We start from the raw sequence: 22,202 nt of genomic DNA, 5'->3' as shown, positions 1-22,202 counted from the left end.
GAAGAATACGAGATTAAGAGGGGGATTCTTTGCAGGAATGTGGGCAATGCTAGCCAGTCTAAGATATGTTTGCCAGCTACCTTGGTGCGTCCGGACTTCCATTATTTTCGTGATTCATTGGTGGGTAGCCATTTAGGGACTTACAAGACGGACCAAAAGCTTAAGGAGCATTTAACCTGGCCCTGTATAGACCAGAATGTTAGACAAATGATAGCTCAAAGTCGATTGTGTAACATAGCCAAACCCAGCAATGCCCTTCAAGAAGGCTGGTTGAGTTCTGAACGAGAGTCCTCACCCATGCACATGCTCTATATTGATTATTTGAAGCCTTTACCTTGGACTAAAAGGGATCATTGATATGTACTCGTTATGACTGATGCATTTTCTAGGATTACTTGGCTGCTTTCGAGCAGTAACGTTATCGCTAACACCACGATTAATCATTTGACTAGTGTCTTTAGTGTTTTCGGGCCACCTAAGCAGCTACAGTCCTGGAAATGGAAAAAAGAACACATTGACACCGGTGTGTCAGACCCACCATACTTGCTCCGGACACTGCGAGAGGGCTGTACAAGCAATGATCACACGCACGGCACAGCGGACACACCAGGAACCGCGGTGTTGGCCGTCGAATGGAGCTAGCTGCGCAGCATTTGTGCACCGCCGCCGTCAGTGTCAGCCAGTTTGCCGTGCCATACGGAGCTCCATCGCAGTCTAGAACACTGGTAGCATGCCGCGACAGCGTGGACGTGAACCGTATGTGCAGTTGACGGACTTTGAGCGAGGGAGTATAGTGGGCATCCGGGAGGCCGGGTGGACGTACCACCGAATTGCTCAACACGTGGGGCGTGAGGTCTCCTCAGTACATCGATGTTGTCGCCAGTGGTCGGCGGCAGGTGCACGTGCCCGTCGACCTGGGACCGGACCGCAGCGACGCACGGATGCACGCCAAGACCGTAGGATCCTACGCAGTGCCGTAGGGGACCGCACCGCCACTTCCCAGCAAATTAATGACACTGTTGCTCCTGGGGTATCGGCGAGGACCATTCGCAACCGTCTCCATGAAGCTGGGCTACGGTCCACCACACCGTTAGGCCGTCTTCCGCTCACGCCCCAACATCGTGCAGCCCGCCTCCAGTGGTGTCGCGACAGGCGTGAATGGAGGGACGAATGGAGACGTGTCGTCTTCTGCGATGAGAGTCGCTTCTGCCTTGGTGCCAATAATGGTCGTATGCGTGTTTGGCGCCGTGCAGGTGAGCGCCACAATCAGGACTGCATACGACCGAGGAACACAGGGCCAACACCCGGCATCATGGTGTGGGGAGCGATCTCCTACACTGGCCGTACACCTCTGGTGATCGTCGAGGGGACACTGAATAGTGCACAGTACATCCAAACCGTCATCGAACCCATCGTTCTACCATTCCTAGACCGGCAAGGGAACTTGCTGTTCCAACAGGACAATGCACGTCCGCATGTATCCCGTGCCACCCAACGTGCTCTAGAAGGTGTAAGTCAACTACCCTGGCCAGCATGATCTCCGGATCTGTCCCCCATTGAGCATGTTTGGGACTGTATGAAGCGTCGTCTCACGAGGTCTGCACGTCCAGCACGAACGCTGGTCCAACAGAGGCGCCAGGTGGAAATGGCATGGCAAGCCGTTCCACAGGACTACATCCATCATCTCTACGATCGTCTCCATGGGAGAATAGCAGCCTGCATTGCTGCGGTAGGTGGATATACACTGTACTAGTGCCGACATTGTGCATGCTCTGTTGCCTGTGTCTATGTGCCTGTGTTTCTGTCAGTGTGATCATGTGATGTATCTGACCCCAGGAATGTGTCAATAAAGTTTCCCCTTCCTGGGACAATGAATTCATGGTGTTCTTATTTCAATTTCCAGGAGTGTATTTAGTGATAACGCTCCTGCCTTTCTTTCAGGTCGCTTTAATGCCCTCTGCTTTCAGAATGGAGTTAGGCATGTCACCACCGCCGCGTATTATCGACAGGGGTCTTTTGCAGAAAGAATTAATCGGAATCTTAAGTCCGCTTGGATTATTTATCATCAGAAAACACCCAGAAAATGCGACTCCAGTCTTCTCTGGCTCTGTTTTACCTTTAATACCGCCATTCATGAAGCCTCACGAGATACGCCTGCATACTTAATATATTCCAATCCAGTTAATTACGCTCTATTCAGCTCGTGGGAAATTACGGATCTTATTCCACCTAACGTTAATCCACAGGTCATCAAGGAAAACTGGAACTGGGCCAGGCGTAATATACTCAGAGCTCATAATAAACAAGCCGAATGTTATAATCGTAATTGGGAAACTTTTAATGGTAGGCCAGGTGACCAAGTTTATGTCCGCTATTTCGAAGGGAGGCAAGTGCGTAGCCGTAACCTTAGTAAATTTATTCCTCATTTCTGGGACCTAACACTATTATGCGTATATTAGGCATGGCGTATCTCTTGGTTAAGGAGAACAGCTCAGACAAGAAATATTACATTCACCTTAGGCAAGTTCAAGTAGCTCAGGGTTTGAGTTAACCCTTCCTGGGTTAAGTTTAAGGGGGGGAGGTTGACCCCAACTATGCGTTTACGTGAACTTGGCTGTCTTTCTGTGTTTGGTTTCCCGCCCTTGTTGCGGTTACGCTGTGGTTATTCTTCCTTCTACGAGTGGCAGCAGCGACGTGTATCGATATTTGCACCATGTACTATCTTTGGTTTTGTGCATATAGTTTCCGCCTAGAGGGTCTCCAGGCACTTGGTCGGTTGCTGCAGACCAGGGAAGTTATCTCCGCATGGTGCAGTCGGCTGGGTCCGCTGGCGGTCTCTAAACAGTGTCGGAGCATGTGTGGAGCTGTCTGATCGCTACGAGCTTCGTGGTTAACTGAACCAGAACGCAAAGTTGAGTAGTGGTTTCAAGCACCCAAGCCTCGTCCATTCAGGTTGTGTGGTTCGTTTCGGTGGTTCGTTGGTGGGAAGGTTTTCCTGTGAGTAACATCAGGTGCTTGAATTGCTGAAATTTCGCCGCCATGCGGTGGAATTAACTATATTGGTTGACTTCAATTCAAGTGCACCAGCGGAATTTCCTCCCTTGTGGCCATTAGTGTTCCAATTACCTGCCCCAGCCACTGACGTAATTTCAGGCAGTCTTCTTTCTCCCCTGTTGTTGCTGTCCAACATGGTGTGTAGTTTTTACAGCTTAATACATATACAGGTTCGATTGTGGATAACCAAGCCCATAACATTTTGTGTTTAAATTCTCATGTACCAATTGGTGGCAAGCAAGTCGTTTGTCGGTCGGTCCACAGCTGTCACTTGGTCGGGTTCCGACGGATCAAGTGTAGTTCGGCACACCACCTGTCTCACCCATGTGAACGAGGGCAGGCCAACCCCATGGAGACATCTGAGTGCCTTTGTATTTACTAACTTTCTCACCGGTGTTTAATTGTCTGTTTACAAACTATCATAGCCAATGATAAAAAAGTTGTTGGTTTTACTGTGTTTTATGTAAGTTTGAATTCTGTCAAGTGGATATTTGCTGAAAGGTCATTGAAATTGTATTGTCTCTTCTTTTCGTGCTTTTCAGTCACCTAAAACTTAAGACTTATGGTTATAGTTTTTTTTTAATTTTGAAAAATTAACTGTGGCCCTTCAGTGACATGGAATCTTACTCTAAAAATTATCTTTCAAGCTTACATATTGTGGTCTTCTGTCCTTAACGATTTATGGTATTTTTGAATTTTGGAAAATCAGTTGTGGGGCTTCAGCCACTTAAAACGTTATTCTTTAAATTACCCTTCAAGCAAAAACATAGGCCTTCTGCCTTTGAAAGGTTATGGCAATTTATTTTAAAAACTTGATAATCTTACTGTGGGCCTTCAGCTGTCTGTATTGCATCTTTCAGAATGGAGTTAAGCATGTCACCACCGCCCCTTATTATCCAAAGGGGTCTTTTGCAGAAATGATTAATCGGAATCTTATATATATATATATATATATATATATATATATATATATATATATATATATATATATATATATATATATATTAATTATTTAATTTGTAATTGTAACTGCGTATTTTCAGTCATTTGAAATTTACCTTGTTAATCCTTAATATTTTTTGTTTCGAGATCTTCAGCCTTTAAAGATTTGGTGTTTGATATGTTATTAAATTACAATAAATTACAATTTTCTTGTGTGACTGACCCCAAACTTATTTGGCCCTTTCCAGAATCTTAATCACCTTTCGTGCCCAGCAGGTTTAGCGGGCGTTTCAGGCAGTATCTATGACGAGCACTAAAAGTGATAATGATGTTGTATAGTGTTAAATGTAACGCTCAAGAGCTGCCATTCTGGAAAGTCTGTGATGTCTGTTTTAAGGTCTTCTTCGTTATAACTATTATATTACAAAACGTTATTAACCTTTAAGAACTGGCATCCCGACACATCCCAATTCAGCAGGAGCACAAACCTACATTGAACCTGGCGCCTGAGAGCTACTACTGCGACACGGGACAACTGAATCAGCAACACACCAGATAAGTAAAAAGGAAATCAGTGAAGGAAGGCAGAGTCGCTGCCTTCTCGCTACAACGCCACACATAAGAAGGACGCCACTGTAAGGAGCTGCCTGGAAGAGATATTAATATGGAGATGAAGGAGGAAGAGAGATTCTAACACCATAGCTCTAATGCTCTACTGATTTATTTTGCCTTTTACTTTATTTAATGTTATAACATTGAGTATCGGTAAAGGTTGTTGCAATGAATCGATAACACAAAATGGTTTACTCCTTTCTTTGTTAAAACTTTGATGTCGTGATTTGTTTCTATGTAGTGTAGTGTATCTGCCATTTAAATTCTTTGTCTCAATTAGAGGGAGAAAAAACTTACTGTATACATTAGGAATTTGAGTGACTAACCTTTTGTAGAACTACCTAAATGTGCAAATGAGATGTTTTGTTTCGTATGTTTACTTACTGTTAAGTAAACTGCTGACCTTCACTCAGGATTCTTAGTTATGTGGTCTGTAAAAGGCAGTGTGGTTCCCCTTGGGAACGGAAATTAGTAGTGCACGCACATTGAGGTTGGCCTATGTAGAAAAGGTACAACAACAGCCAGTCGGGACGAGCTACCAAACTGCGCACCGCCGATGTAAAAGTTGTATATTGTGCTGGTTCCAAAAGGGGCTTTTCCTGCCGCTTACCAATGCTTCAGGTCTATGGATAAATAGCTGGAATTCGGCAATTGGTATCTATCATCGCCACCAAGAAGGGACAGAGTCCGACAATTCTGCCTGCAAATCCACCTACCAACGTACAGTTGCCACCACATTGCGCAATCACTGTAACAGAATAATATAATAATGTACAGTAAAGGATCAGCTTGTTGGATGTTTTAGTGTGCACAAATATAAGGTAGCTTATAATCGAATTCATGTACATTCGTTACTTTTTTCCCTATCACAACACCTCTCAGGTTCCTCTCCATTTGAACTATTATTACCGACTTTCTTAGTTTGTGGAAAAAATGAAAGCCGCAAAGCCAAATATTTAATCCAATTATGTTGTTTGATCTTTGGTAAGAAGACAATATTCAGATTTACTGTGGATTTAGTGACATTTTCGGAGGTATTAAATGTAGATTTGTGAAGTTTCAAAGTCACGTATTTAATCATTTACTTGAGAATAGAAGACTGTAGTAATAAAGACAATTTTCAGTTTCTTTTGAAGATTAAATGTTCTTAAAACTGAGGCTTATAAAGTACGGCTTAGTTAATGATCACAGTGCTGCCTGTAGTAAATTTTAAATGTGAGTCAGTTTCTTGCAAATTTGTCAACATTGAGTTTCACTGTAGTAAAAGTGGAAAACTACAATAGTAGAAAGTTATATGTTCATGATTGCCAAGTGCTTGTCTCTCTTGTGTATTGGAAGTGGATATTAATAGTATAACAGGACCCACAGTTTGTCTACTGTGCTAATGCTAGGTAACAAGTAATGGGAAGACCACTATTTATGAAAACCATAACTTGTTTATTCAAAAGACAGTCGGAAATAATCTGTTAGTGAATTCCATTTATCTTTCATTCTAAATATTTAGTTGAGAGATATTTAATGTGTGGCCACTTCATAATAACGCAGTAAACTACATTTTTTAATTTTATCTCAGCTAGGAAAATATTTGAACAATAATACTGAATCTATGTCCAATTAATGCTTCTGCAGTGAATATTAATAGTAATGTTATAAAACGTATTCGGTTTCCATAAGCCCTTAAGGTAGTAGTGTGTTCCGTTATCTGCTCTATTTATGCAAATAGTCTGTCCTGCTCTGACAGATTCCAATCATAACCGTGAACATATGGAGGTGAGGTCAGAGTTCATTACTCTCGCGTGTGGCAATATATATAGGTTGTGTTTGTCCATTGATGTTACTCATACCTATTGTCTTAAAGAAGATAGTTAATCATTCTCTTGACTAATTAGGCTAAAGACCGTTTTCTTTATTCGTTAAAGAGTGTAGACAAGCAACAATATTGTTTGTTACTGTTCGAATATTTACGTAATTCTAACTTTTATTTCCGATAAGCCACCTCCGTTACGTACAACTGGTCAACATAACAAAAATCCTCTCAGAGGGTAACACTGCTCTGTTGCTTTATCCCATAATTACTCTAACAAAATAGTTCGGTTTTGCAAACTGCCTCCAGCTTTGAGGTTATGGTATAGCAGTAGCGGACTGTAGTGTTATATGTGGCGCCGCGTGTCAGGACGTTGTTCGGCTTTACAACAACTGACAAAAAAAAATTATAAGTATTTAGCATTTTACAAACATAGAGCGAACAGAAAAGGCGCAGTGGCACGAACCTGTAACTTACTTGAAAGAACAAATAGTGAAAATTGATCTTAAATTGAAAACAAAAGATATCATCACTTAACAGTAATTAAATTGGAGAGAAATTTAAAAATAAATCTAGACACAAGAGAACAGAAGGCAATCGAGAGCAGTTCAGGCAGCACACCAACAGATGGCACTGTGCACGAGTTAAATTATGTACGATATCACGCAGACGTCAATAACAAATCAAAGCTATGAATGTCGCGCGTAATAAATATGACAAAATAGGCGATATTGGCTATGCCAACTAATCGAGAGATATGTTTGAATCACCACAAACAGAAAGGGCTGTAGGGTTTGAACACGAGAATGGAGAACAACCTAAAAGTGAAAAGACGCTAGACCTGACTGATTTTCTTAGAATACTGTCTGCGCAAAATGACAATATCAAAGCCCAGATTATTGCACATAGTAAACAATGCGAAATGCAGAGTACCAGACATAGTAAAAAACTGAAGAAGTCAACTCAAGAGCAGGAATAGCGAGTAATGAAGTCAAAAGTATTAAAAGCGAAATTACTGTCATCAATGGAAATATTGGCAATGTACAAGCACAGATTGATTACATTAACGAATTAATCAAAATTCCAGATCAAATAGAACCTTCAATCAGTACTAAAGTGGACGAAAAGGTATTCGGTATTAAAACCGAAATACTAACCGAATATAATGCGAAGTTTGCACAGATTAAACAGTCTGTAACAGAAACAAACAGAGAAGTAACCCCACAGATTGTTACTTGCGAAATGAAGTGTAACCATATTACTTCAAGAATCCAAGGCGAAATGTATGAATTGGAAAGAAAAATTCAATCAGGACCTACATATTTTACTGAAAGAACCCCTTTCAGTAAAATATTACAGGGCGAAGAAAAAATCGACCCTGCAAAGAAGCAAACGGATAGCTCCCCCTTGATTTTGTAAAAAATTGCGAAGGACCTTTCCTGAATATTTGTCTGATCAGGAAAAAATTTATGTTGTAATCAGTGCATTATATGGAGAAGCAAATAGGTGGAGCTTGAATTTGGATATAAACCAGATGCCTTTTGAAAGCTTTAAATAAAAATTTATTGACGAGTACTGGTCAGAACAAAAACGAGACCAGTTGTATCTTGAGTTTCTAATGGCCAGGCTGTACGATACCAGGGGTAGACAAACAATGAAAGAGTTTTGCGAATCGTGTCGTAGAAGACTGATACACCTAAAAGCAAGAAGGACTGAAGCCGATATCGTTTGGGTTCTTTGGCAGAAACTGCTTGAGGATTTTAAACGATATGTTGGGCGTACCCACAGAAGTTTATCTGTGTTCTTGGAAAGAGTAGAGGACGAAATCACTGGCGACGAGGTCGTGAGCCTCGTCCTGATAATAACAACAATTATTCGCGAGAAAGTGATGACCAAAACGAACGACCTGAAAACGATAGATTTCGCGTAAACACGATTCAAAGATGTCGCGCAAGAGGTAGGGGAAATTATACGACGCGTGGCAGGGCATACATGGCGCGGAAATGCCAAACTAGAGACGAAATGGAAAACTGACAACTGCGTGTGTTACGGCCCGGATTCACACGGAAACTGGTTTTTGACCCAAAGAAAAGCTGTCAAATAATAAATTCGAGAAGGAAGAATGCAAAATATGTGGCAGGAAGTTTAAGGACGCGCCTGGGAAAACTTGCGAGGAGTGATACGTAGCGGCAAGCCCAGTACTAAGTCACTTGGCCGTTTGTGCTCGGGGCAGCGCTTGCGGGAGCAACTTGCATTGCACTTAGCAGCACACAAAAGTGGCTGAGGTCAGAAAAGGATGGGTGCCGTAGAGATAAACAGAAGAGGCCGGATCGGACACTTCCGTTGGCCGTATTCAGTAATAGACGAATGTACAACTGAAAATAAAGTTAATATGTGATATGATAAAGATAACTCAGTATCGGAATCGTGCGAAAAGTCATCATTAAAGAACGAAAGCGAGCCAGAAAAGGCGAGTGAAAAGGAGAATATTAATACTGTTACTGTTACTGATGTATCTGAGGTAAAAGATATAGATGTGGGGGAGGCTATGACGAATAAAGAGAAAAATATGCCACGCAAAGAATGTGTGCACAATTTATAATAGGTGAAAATGATGTAGAGGAGGACGTAATAAACATTGCATTATAAGCAGTGCACATGCAATTACTGGTGATGGAAAGGTGTTATGTGATTCTAATGCAGAAGGGACTGGCAGGAATAGCAAAGAAGAAAATGAAATGAACATTATCGAAGTATATGACGATTACACTAAGTATGAAGTTAATGCTGAAATCGTTCTAAGTGATACAACAGAAGTACCTGAGTGTCCAAACGATGTGCATACAGTAGAAAATAATTCAAAAAACTAAGTAGCTGAAACATCTAGAGATAATCTGCCTCACTGTTTAAAATTTGCTTTCCTGCTCGAATCTGATAACGAAATAGAACCTAGTGATAGCTCAGACGAAGGAGAGCCTACATATTCAGATAAAGCTGAGTTTTCGGAGGTAGACAAACATACATATACCTTCACAGAAAGAGGTTAGGAAAAAGTTAATGACATCTTTTCGAAACAAAATCCAGATTGCATAACCGAAACCAAAAGGAAAGATCCGCCAGATGACACTATATTAGGACAAGCTTTGTTTAATGTAATGAAAGAAACTGATTTACAGAAACCTAAGGAACTTCCAGATATAAATATAGTAGAACGCGAATTGTTGATAATCTATAAAGATGTAGACGTCAAAAAACCTAAAGACCCATCTGATGAAACAAAACGTTGGCAGGATCTGAATAGCTGAGTGAAAGATGTAGAAAACACGAGGCTTAAAAAGCCATCAGACTTAAGTAATTGTTTTATGAACCATAAAAGACTGCCTTGTTAATAAAGTGACTGGGGGCAGGATGCTGTATTTGTATAAAATGTCAATATAATTCATTAGTTTATTATTATTTTATCTGGGTGTTACCTGAAAGTGAATTGCTGTTTTGTTGATCTTGAGGCCTGTGGCAGATTGTTGCTTATTTATTGTAGTGTACTGTATGACTTTGCTTAGAAACTTATTATTCAATTGAATACTTATTGTTGCCAGCCATTATGAAGATAGGGATAGATAGTGCGACAAACCTGTAAACTTTATGAATAACAATATTTATGGTAACTTTATGGAAGTTCAAAATAATTCACAAGATAATAATTAATTTCTAATATGCTCAAAGGCCAGAAAGGGCCTATGTTTGCACCATGTTGTGTATTTAAAGGTACATGTCCTCAGATCAGGGTTGCTAATCCTCAGGGACATGCACTCTTTGCATTGTCAAGTGTCTGACGAGCACTAGGTACCTAAGTCGTTGCCAGCATTACTTCCATTTCTTTTCATGCTGTCAACCTTCCTCTTCACCATTCAGAACTTTTACTACCTTCTTTCCTTCTTCCCTGTCAGAGTAAATTGCATACTGTTGAAATAATACAAGATACAGTAGGTGTTTGTGGCAGAGATGTGAAGCAGAAAATTGGGTGCACTACAAAATGACCAAGAATAAGTATAGTGGACATTGTAAAGAAAGAATGTAACAGAAAGTAATTGGAAAAATTATGGGTGAGAAAAGGTAAGAATCCTGAAAACAAGGTAAGTGAACACTATAATATGACTAAATACAATTGGTTTTGAAAATAGGGATAAATATGGTGTTGACAAACTGTTTGTGTGTTGAAAACTGAGGAGAGAAACCCGACTAATATATGTAAAGTATATATGAGATATATGTATCTAGTGCCACTATGGGTTCGCAGTAAGCACTTGCAATGGGATGTAAAGTTATGGTCCTGATCTTGACATATGTGATGACCTAAATATATGTAAAAAAATTATTAAATTAAATGTTGACTATAAAAGAAATATTACCGAGTAAGAAAAAAAAACACAAATCTGGGACTCTCAAAAAACTCCTGAACATTGTCATTATACCACAAATGTCATTTAACATTTTCTTGATTAATGATGTGTATATTGCCTGATTTTGTCATGGTGTAAAGAAAAATTTAATTTACCAGTGTCTAATTGTTGTTTCAAAGTTGCAGGTTTTATGTTTTATACTGTTAATGCAAATAGTACTAAAAATATAACATAATGATGAAAAAAACTTGGAGATGATGACAATAAACTGCTGAAAAATATGTTGTTTGGCAGCAAAACAAGACAAAAGAATAAAAATGTTGTTGTCCTGAAGCTGAGGACTACCTAAAATGCTATGTGAGCAATAATCAAAAGACTTGCCATTATGAAGGGGAAGGGGTACAGAAGTGATCATGAACTGCCTAACCAAGAGGATGGGGGAGTGTATCAATTTAAAAATGTGAGTTTTAATTATCTTAATCTAAATTGTGTTTTAAGCCTAAATGTTCACATACGAAAACTGCTTAACCTATAATGGGCAGAATGTGTAACATGGACTGCTAGTGCTGAGGCAAGCAGTGAAGCATTTCAGGTTTTCGGTCAATGTGTTATGTGCTGACTGCTCTTACTGGAGGCAGTGAAAAAGTATTATAAAATGTATATGGAATCTTGTTCCCATAGTTGTAAATGTTTTGAGATTAGGTTTTCTGGTGTAACTCAAAAATTATACTGTCTTGTTTTAAAACACAGAAGTGATGATTAAAGATAGGTTCTGAATATGTTAGTTTATTTATGTGCAACAAACATTTGGGACTGCTATTAATGAAGAGCAGCTTTCAAGTTAATTATTTTGAAAAAATCTTAAAAAGTTGTTTTGTATTTAAAGAACCAGTTGGAAAATGTTCTCATAGCTCTTATGTGTAAATATTTCTACATATATGGATGCAAACTGAATCTTTAAACATTTTATTAGTTGCTGAACCTTGTAAACTGTACTATGATAATCAGTATGCTTGCATGCCTGTGACTATTTATATTCTTTAAAAATATCAAAAGAGAAATTTCTGTTTTGTTGAGTTAAAATGTTCTGTGCTGTTGTATATGTGTGTTATTATTTTTGTTTGAAAGCCATACCTATTCTACTAATATGCAGATTATTTGTGTACTGTTTGTTATTTGAAGTACATGTGTATAAAATGAATATGTTTAAGATATCTTGTTTAATGATGAAAATTAATTTCCTTAAACCAGTGTGAAAATGAAAATCACTATAGATGTCTTATTTTGAAACTTTTTTGAAAAAATGCGGGAAATTTCTTAGTATATACTGTATGTCTGTAATATGTGTATTTTTGTTTGTTTGTCCCAACTGAATTTGGATGGTATAATTTTTTTTGTAGCCAACACCATTTAGGTGTTATAGATGTTTCCTTGAACTATTCCTAACAGGAAACTTCAATGAAACATGAGGCATGTGTAACACCATAGCTCTAATGATCTACTGATTTATTTTGCCTTTTATTTTATTTAATGTCATAACATGGGGTATCTGTAAAGGTTGTTGGATTGAATCAATAACACAAAATTGTGTACTCCTTTCTTTGTTATTAAAACTTTTATGGCATTATTTGATAGTATGCGCAGATTGTGGTGGGCCTAGGTAGAAAAGGTACAACAAGAACCAGTTAGCGACAGGCTACCAAACTGTACACTGCCCATGTAAAAGTTGTATATTGTGCTGGTTCCAAGGGAGGCTTTTCCTGCCGCTTACCAATGCCTCAGGTGGACGGATAAATAGCTGGAATTCTGCAATTGGTATCTATCATCGTCCCCAAGAAGGGGCAGAGTCTGACAATTCTGCCTGCAAATCCACCTACCAACATACAGTTGCCACCACATTGCGCAATCACTGTTACAGTATAATATAATAATGTACAGTGAAGGATCATCTTGTTGGATATTTTAGTGCGCACAAATATAAGGTAACTTATAACCAAATTCATGTACCTACACTGAATTTTTCCCTGTCACAATACCTCTCACGTTCCTCTCCATTTGAACTATTATTACCAAGCGTCTTAGTTTGTGGAAAAAATGAAAGCCTCAAAGCCAAATATTTAATCAAATTATGTTGTTTGATCTTTGGTAAGAAGAGAATATTCAGATTTACTGTGGATTTAGTGAAATTGTGGGAGGTATTAAATGTAGATTTGTGAAGTTTCAAAGTCACCTATTTAATCAATTACTTGAAAATAGAAGACAGTGTTAATAAAAACAATTTGCTGTTTTTCTTAATATTAAAAGTTCTTAAAACTGAGGCTTATGAAATACGGCTTAGTTAATTATCACAGTGTAGTCTTAGACATTTTCGTAATGGAAGCGAAATCAGCATGATAGTTTAGTGTTTGTGCTATCTAAAGATAGATTTCTTACTTTTTGGTTTATGATCTTTTTTTTCGAATGCAGTGACTTAATTTCATGTCCCAGCACACAATTTTTAGCATATCTCTGGCATGTTTGTCTGCTCTCGAACTGGATTATTACATTTAAGCACTTTGCTACAAGATCATTATGTTTACAGTAGTTGCTTAATCTTATCTTTTCGGTAGTTTTATACCGACTACGATTAATATTCTTGAACTGATACTAGATCAACTGTGAATGCTTGACAAGGCGTCATGAAATTATTCATTCGAATTCCTGGTAGCTTTATAATCATTGAAAGTATTTTAATTCCGTCTTCGCTACTACAAGAGAATGACCGATATTGTCTGGAAACACGTTTCATTTTACTGAAAAAAAACATCATCAGTTCTCTGTAAAGGTAGAAATTTACAAATTGGCTTTATATGTGTATCGAAAAGCAGGCATGTAAAACCGTAAGGAAAATCAACACACTTGTAACAAACATTTTTTCGATCTAGAAAGAAAGCCAACTGTAAATCTCTCTCATTATAGACAATGATGTTTTTATTCAATAAAACGCCTTTCTTCAGAAAAACGCGCTTAACTTTTAGGTACAAACACGGAATTATAATATTTTCAATCGTTATAAATCAGCTACGGGTAATATGGCTACAAGGATTAAAAATTGATTACTGTTTTTTAAATGCCCACACTTTACCTCGTTGAAGGCCTATGCGAATTCTGTGTTCCACAACAGAGAGATATATATGCAGCTTTGTTTGTTACACGAAGTCGGCTTCGTAATACGGCCTATATGAACAGTAATAATTACTAACGTTCTTCAGAATATTCGCCCAGCATATAGGCGAGCGAAAACTGCTCCTCGATTTCTTTACTCTGGATAAGTATGAGGTCAGCCGTCTTCGCTGTTTCAGCCTATGTAGGCAAGTCAGCAAAATGGTCGATACACCAATAATTCGTGCCAGCAACGAGGAGACATCGAAGGTTTATGGCAAATGGGAAGCCTGTGACGTGGAGAGAGGAGCAGCGTCCGGTGGAAATTACTGAAGCGTGGTTAGAGGCACAGGGTAGAGAGTTGGAGACAATAGTTAACCGATCAGCGAGCAAGCTACGCTGAAGGAATTTCGAAGGCCCCTGACAGTCGGTAGCGAGAAGCAGAGAGCGCCATAACAATGCATAAGAATAGTCTGTGGGTCTGACAGCTGAGAACGTGGTACAGGAATGTCGCCAATCTCACCGCTGGTAGCTGACCAGACGTGAGGAAGTGAATTTCACTTGAAACTCATCATCGAAGTAGACCGATCTGAATAGAAAACATTGTTACAGATTTTAAGCGATTAAACATGACTAGATCATTGTAGCGTCTTCAGCAAGATGGAGTAGAAACGGAGACAGTGGTGCTACCGATTACGTTAGATGAAATATTTGTTCTGAGAATCGCTGTCCTACAAGAAAGTGAAAAATAACCTCCTCGTGATACTGTCTCCTGTTGTAGCAACAGATTAGTCGGGTATCACAAATGATGTTTCAAGACTGTGCAATAAGAAATTGGAACGCAATTCTCGTCTTCCCTGTAAGACATGTTACAGACGTTCGTAAAGCTGCAATATTAGTATTGCGTGATTAAGGATATCAGATTTGCATAAATTTACCGTTGTAAATCGACTGCCCAACGTGTAGGTGATAAAGGATGGGATGAGTGTAGGTTTAAAGTGACTACTCTCAGAAGTTTCTACTATAGAAATTAGATAATTTTGCTAACGAGAAAACCATTAATTGCATAGCCTAATACGGTATAGCACATGCAAGTGACAAGAAGTAACATACAATATTATTAGACGAATTTAAAAAATCAAACAAAACCTATCTAGATGAACTTATCTTCAAATGACATCAGTCTAAGTTGGAAGATATATGCGAGGAGATATATCTCTCAAGGATGTTGTAGTTATATTCAAAAGTATTGTCTGTGGCAACTGTCACTTTAACGTAATGCCAGGGTAAGAGCTTTGGACATAAAACGACGTTTATTTTCCAACTGCACTACTAAATTTGTTTCCTAAGGAGTGGAAAGTGAACTTGTAGTTTCGGTTCAATAATATTTAATCCCTATCCATCGGAGCTCAGGTACCATTATCTTCAGTAATGAGTTGAAAAATCCGTTCAGAGAAATATTTATAGAACGACAGCAATCTGACGACCTCCTTAGAGATTTTATGTGTTAAGGAGGTATGTGGTGTTTAGGTGAAGAGTACATGATCTTGAAAATACTGATTTCTGAAAATATTGAACACAACCGACATTTGAGACATGTGAGCTGTTTTAAATTTTGAAGTGAAAATTACTGTACTATTGTTTCCCACCTATCTCGAGGTTCATTTAACAGAATTGTGCTCTCCACAACTTGCTTAAGACATTTTTTAAGTCCTTAAGAGTGTTTTCAATTCAATTTTGGTGCTGGCTTACATAGGTTCTTTCTTAGAGCTCATAGTTTCTGGCTGTTAATAGCCAAGTTTTCTTTTATACCGCATAATAAATGTCATTACCTTCTTGGTTCCGTCAAAAGAACATGGCAACAATACACTGATCTGCAAGATTTTGCTTTTGTTGCCAGGACTGTGAGTAGTTGCAATCTGAATACTAAGTTTCAGAGAACACACAAACATTTAAGTTTAGAGCCACAGGAATACCAAAAGAAAAAAATTCATTTTTAAACCATTGCATGTAGTTTCACATTCACGATTAAGTGTTCTGTGTTCAACGCGTTTCCTCTGGCAGCAAAGTTCAATGTGTTACTTGCTTTAATGAAAGCACCCCTATGCACCTACGAAAACGTTATCTCTGCTCTTTTTGTATGTTCCGTCATGGGTGTCAAGGATGCTCTTTTTGTATGTCAAGGGTGTCTTGAGAGACACCATGCAGCTCCTTTTGCCATAGCTTACTAATTGTTATTAGGAGTACCTCAAGAAACCTAAGGAACCCCACAAACAATTTCAGGTGTCTGTCTCCTGTCCTTTGAGAAAATTAGCAAATTATTGATCCTTACTGGCGTATCAGATTTGTGGTCTTATAAAAATAATAGTTCTTAACCTTGCCCAAAAGAACCTTGAGAAATGAATTAGTAGATAAGTAAGACGACCAATTATTTTTCCGATTCTGTCATAGTTTTATGAGATCTAGAGTGACGAGCGATAGCTTGATGTTACTGTAGTTTTAAGGTGTACAAATGGTTCCCATTTACCTTTGAGTTGGAAGGAAAATAAGTAAATTATCATAGAACACCCACGAAAACAGAGACCATTTACATACTACATCGTTGTCAGCTTTCTTTAACTTCTGATAACAATAACTTTACATTGTCGTAACCCTTGTTAGTGCTTGGAAAATTGGCAATGAGTCAGGTATCATTAATAATACTTTCAGACAGCGGTACAAGAACGTGAAGGTTCACAAACAAACAGTCACACAATGACAGCAGAAACCTTCATATTTATAGTATAAATTGCACGCGAAAATTCGATGCCGCTTCCTCATATATGACAGTTTTCTGTAACAACCAAACAACTTTTGTCTGGACGTTAAGAGCTCAGGATTAAGCTGTGGAAAATCGAGACCCCTGAGTAAGTCATTTACGTGCTTGTGGTCGGAATAATAGAGTTTTAGTTCGTTCGTTTCACGTTGATCGCTGTAATAAGAAACATGTAAGTCGTCCGTAGTCTCCGTGTTATTCCACACGAATAAAACAAAATGCTTGTGAATTCTTAAAGCCAGACCTGAGCCCCGCTGCCAGTAAATTCTGCAACTCAAATGTTCGACATATTTGTTACACAGCGTAATTACTGTTTCTAAATGTACTGTGTTCGTTGTTCTTTTGTCGTCAAAGAAAGGAAGATATAGAAATGTTACTCGCAGTAACTACATCGAACAACAACGTTCGCTAACATACAAAGGATAATGGCTCTGTATTGTGGAAGACGAATAGGGCACCATTACATGGCTTTTTCAGTAATGAGAACTGATCGCTGGCAACAACCAAAGGGAGTTTATGTCAAGAGTGATGTACCAAACAGTACTTAATTAAGATTAAACTTTAATAACGTTTTCAATCAAGACGTTGTCAAGACGCCTCTCAGAGGGAGAATGTTGACCGATTGAGACGACGTGTGGCGAAACGTTGAATTTTCTTCCAAAAAATAAAGACGCACGAAGCTAGTAGCGGAACGAAGGTCCTGTGTTCACCAGATCCGTAGAAGCGTAAAAATTTGTGAAGTTAATAGGAATTAATCAGTTCTTGATTGTAGTCATGTAGATGTCAGACGAGAATTAATACTGAAGACCAAACAATAACGACTCACCTCCACACTCGTGCCAGTTTCTTCATCTTAGAGCCGCAATTACATCCAGGGTTCCGATCATTTCTATTCTAACCTCTATCTTCCCAATAATTTTTGCCTTCTATGGTTCTCTGCAGTACTACGGAGATCCTTCAATGGTGTCTTAAAACACGTATTTTCTTCTAGTCAGAGATTCTTCATCATGCCGATTCTGTAGAACTTCTACCCATTGCTTATGTCCATCTCGTTTTCTGCATCCCTGCACAAGACATCTCAACTGCTGCACTTGTCTCATTTTTCGGTTTTCACGCAGTCCATCAGTGCACGTCAACCAACTGTGTTTCCAGATGCACATTCCTCGATATGTACTTGTCTATGTTGGATACTAGTAGACTTTTTTTGATGAAGAATTCTTTTTTGGTCCATGTCAGTCAGTTTAATATATTATCCTTACTTCAGACGTTAATTTACATCCATTGCTTTACTCCATTCACTATATGCTCTACAGTTTGGTGCTAAGTAAGTAATTTCATTACTGTCTCTACCTAATACACTCCTGGAAATTGAAATAAGAACACCGTGAATTCATTGTCCCAGGAAGGGGAAACTTCATTGACACGTTCCTGGGGTCAGATACTACACATGATCACACTGACAGAACCACAGGCACATAGACACAGGCGACAGAGCATACACAATGTCGGCACAAGTACAGTGTATATCCACCTTTCCCAGCAATGCAGGCTGCTATTCTCCCATGGAGACGATCATAGATATGCTGGATGTAGTCCTGTGGAACGGCTTGCCATGCCATTTCCACCTGGCGCCTCAGTTGGACCAGCGTTCGTGCTGGACGTGCAGACCGCGTGAGACGAAGCTTCATCCAATCCCAAATATGCTCAATGGGAGACAGATCCGGAGATCTTGCTGGCCAGGGTAGTTGACTTACACCTTCTAGAGCACGTTGGGTAGCACGGGATACATGCGGACGTGCATTGTCCTGTTGGAACAGCAAGTTCCCTTGCCGGTCTAGGAATGGTAGAACGATGGGTTCGATGACGGTATGGATGTACCGTGCACTATTCAGTGTCCCCTCGACGATCACCAGTGGTGTACGGCCAGTGTAGGAGATTGCTCCCCACACCATGATGTGTGCCTCAGTCGTATGCAGTCCTGATTGTGGCGCTCACCTGCACGGCGCCAAACACGCATACGACCATCATTGGCACCAAGGCAGAAGCGACTCTCATCGCTGAAGACGACACGTCTCCATTCGTCCCTCCATTCACGCCTGTCGCGACACCACTGGAGGCGGGCTGCACGATGTTGAGGCGTGAGTGGAGGACGGCCTAACGGTGTGCGGGACCGAAGCCCAGCTTCATGGAGACGGTTGCGAATGGTCCTCGCCGATACCCCAGGAGCAACAGTGTCCCTAACTTGCTGGGAAGTGGTGGTGCAGTCCCCTACGGCACTGCGTAGGATCCAACGGTCTTGGCGTGCATCCTTGCGTCGCTGCGGTCCGGTCCCAGGTCGACGGGCACGTGCACCTTCCGCCGACCACTGGCGACAACATCGATGTACTGTGGAGACCTCACGCCCCACGTGTTGAGCAATTCGGCGGTACGTCCACCCGGCCTCCCGCATGCCCACTATACGCCCTCGCTCAAAGTCCGTCAACTGCACATACGGTTCACGTCCACGCTGTCGCGGCATGCTGCCAGTGTTAAAGACTGCGATGGAGCTCCGTATGCCACGGCAAACTGGCAGACTCTGACGGCGGCGGTGCAGAAATGCTGCGCAGCTAGCGCCATTCGACGGCCAACACCGCGGTTCCTGGTGTGTCCGCTGTGCCGTGCGTGTGATCATTGCTTGTACAGCCCTCTCGCAGTGTCCGGAGCAAGTATGGTGGGTCTGACACACTGGTGTCAATGTGTTCTTTTTTCCATTTCCAGGAGTGTAGTTTGACCTTCTCTTTGTTTACTCTCAGCATGTATTGTGTGCTCGTGAGTTGTCCTTTTAATTTAATAGATCTTGTGAACCTATCTCACTTTCATAGAAGATGACAGTTTCGGAAGCAAACGTATTATTATTGTAGGTTCACTTTGGACTTTAATCGGTCATAATAATTTTTTCCTTAATTCATTATTTTGCGTATTTTGAATCAGTAAAGTAGAATAAGAATTATTGGAAATAACGTAGTAATTGAAGAAACACGGGAGTTATAGCACTAAAATTAGTTAACCGCACGAATGAAGGAAAGGAAACTAATGCTACAATAAAGAAAAGAGAATTACAGTGGAAATGAAAACTACAGCTATAAACTAACTATTACTGGAAACTACTTTCGTGAGGAGGTAATTATTTTCCGGGCCCAATAGTAGCACAGACAATTTTGAAACAGTAATTACATAAGCAGACTTTAGTATTGCCTATTAACGAGAAGCAATGTAAAAATAATATTGCTAGAAACTTATCGATTTTTCTAGTCAAACTAATCGCAGAAAATTTCGTCACATTTTCTGTGGGAAAATTAATAAACCTGTATAAAAATTTGCTCAAAACTTAGCAGGTTGTAGCTTCAACTTTAACTGCTAGATTCTTCTTATACCATACAGATAAAAAGTTACCTTCTCCGCTCGAGTTTATGCCTGTGGTCTCACTCTTGACTCGTGGGGGGCAATGCTCTTTGCAAACCCGTCCTACTAGTTCACCTGCGTTAACTAAGGTCAATAAGAGATTATATAAAAGTGCCACGCTAACTTTAGTTCATCACATAAAGGTGTGATAATTACCTAGCATTACTGATTAGGCAATCTACAGTTACCTAAAAGTTTCCTGCTGTTTCTTCGTTGGGCAGAATAATAGTCCAGCTAAGAGTAAAATAAGAAGAAAACAAGACAAAGTAATTGCTCCAGAATTATTCATGCTGTACGATGAAGTTAAGAGATATAACATCACGCTACACACCCCCCCCCCCCCACACACACACACACAACGGCGGGCTTTCCAAAATAACTAGCCTCCAACTCACAGTTGAAATATTAAAAGTTTTGCCTGGTGTCGTGGTCTAGGGGTTGGGATACGTAGTTACCGCATTACAGCCCTAATACTCCTGAATCTACAGTATACGATAAGAATACACACGTGATTCGAATGGTGGAAGGCTTCTATCACTCGGAAATAGCGAATTATGAATATAACATATAAATTTATAAATGAAAGATTGCAGTTAAATAAAATCTGCAGGTACTATCATAACGAATTTAAATGAGGAGTAGGACAGTAGAAGTACTTTGGAGAAAGCGATATATTTTTGTAAAACACTTACTGGTGTCGATGGTCCAGCAATTAAATAAAGTATAAGTTGAATAACAGGGAAATAACAGATTCCTACTGCACGTAACTAATTATGAACAACAACATAGCTCCTGAGGTATTCACTTCTAAACACTCACTACGACTTGACTGTAGTAGCCACGGAAAAGGCGCAAGTGCACAAGTCGGCACACAGAAGTATTTTCTATCTGCGGCGACCACGCGCAATCTGCTCCACTGTCCAAGTCTTCGCGTCGACTCCGCGTCCGTCGTGCCGTCGCGTCCGGCACTTCGCGTTGAAACGTCCCCTTACAAGAATTATACAAGACTGTGCTTAAACTGACACACAATATCTTTAGCGCAACGCAATCTGACTTCCAAAAATCCCTACGAAAGAATGGCCCTGACTAACATTAACCTATACGTTTCACAAATCACTTACCTCACAAAAATCTTCATTACTCAAGCTACTGCAATACAGCGAGCGCCACTACTGCCAGCTAAATAAAAGATTCAAACTACTGAAGGCACTAACTACTGATAGGCATAGTTAGCAAATGAAAGATTTTAATACAGAACAAACAATGTATTTACCTTAATAGTCATAATATATATATCAGTTCGTGAAACCAATTCTTACAAATTTCAAAACTTCGCCATCTCTCTCCCCACGTCCACCACTGCTGGCGGCTCACCTCCAACTGAGCAACGCTACGCGCTGTTAGCATCCATCTGCCGCTGCCCAACACTACAATGGCAGACAACAATACAAACCAGCCACAGACTGCACACAGCACAGCCAGTGATTTTTATACAGAGCGCTACGTGGCGGCGGCGTTACCAATAAAAAAACCTAACCAGCCTACTTACATATCCCTCATGCTCCTCACAAAAAAATTTACAAATTGTTTTGGGCAGTGGCCAATACAGATTTGAAAATTTTTTTCATAATTACAATGACAAAGAAATGAAATGCACACACTTATTGATACAATGTTGGTCAAAAGCTAAAATTTTCTCACAGTCCATAAAGACAGTCCTGATCATTCATCAAAGTAAAATTGCAGTGTTTTTCTCAAAGTCTGAGTAGTAAAAGAAAATGCACATGGAAGTAGTGGATTTCCATGCAGTCTTGAAGAAGTAGTGTTGTCCTTCCAATGGAAAGACAGTGCTGACTCTTGACATGCAGATAGGTAATGGGCCACAACAGAGCAAACCCACAGCAGAGTCAGTCGAAGTTTTCAAGAATATTGGTAGGTAGGTCGTCACAGAGTAGACCCATTGCAGTCCTTGTAGAAATAATGGTATTGGTGG

The sequence above is a fragment of the Schistocerca gregaria genome, chromosome 3 (genome assembly GCF_023897955.1).
Source record: "Schistocerca gregaria isolate iqSchGreg1 chromosome 3, iqSchGreg1.2, whole genome shotgun sequence".
NCBI classification, from domain to species: domain Eukaryota; kingdom Metazoa; phylum Arthropoda; class Insecta; order Orthoptera; family Acrididae; genus Schistocerca; species Schistocerca gregaria.
Note: the sequence above shows the minus strand (reverse complement) of the source record.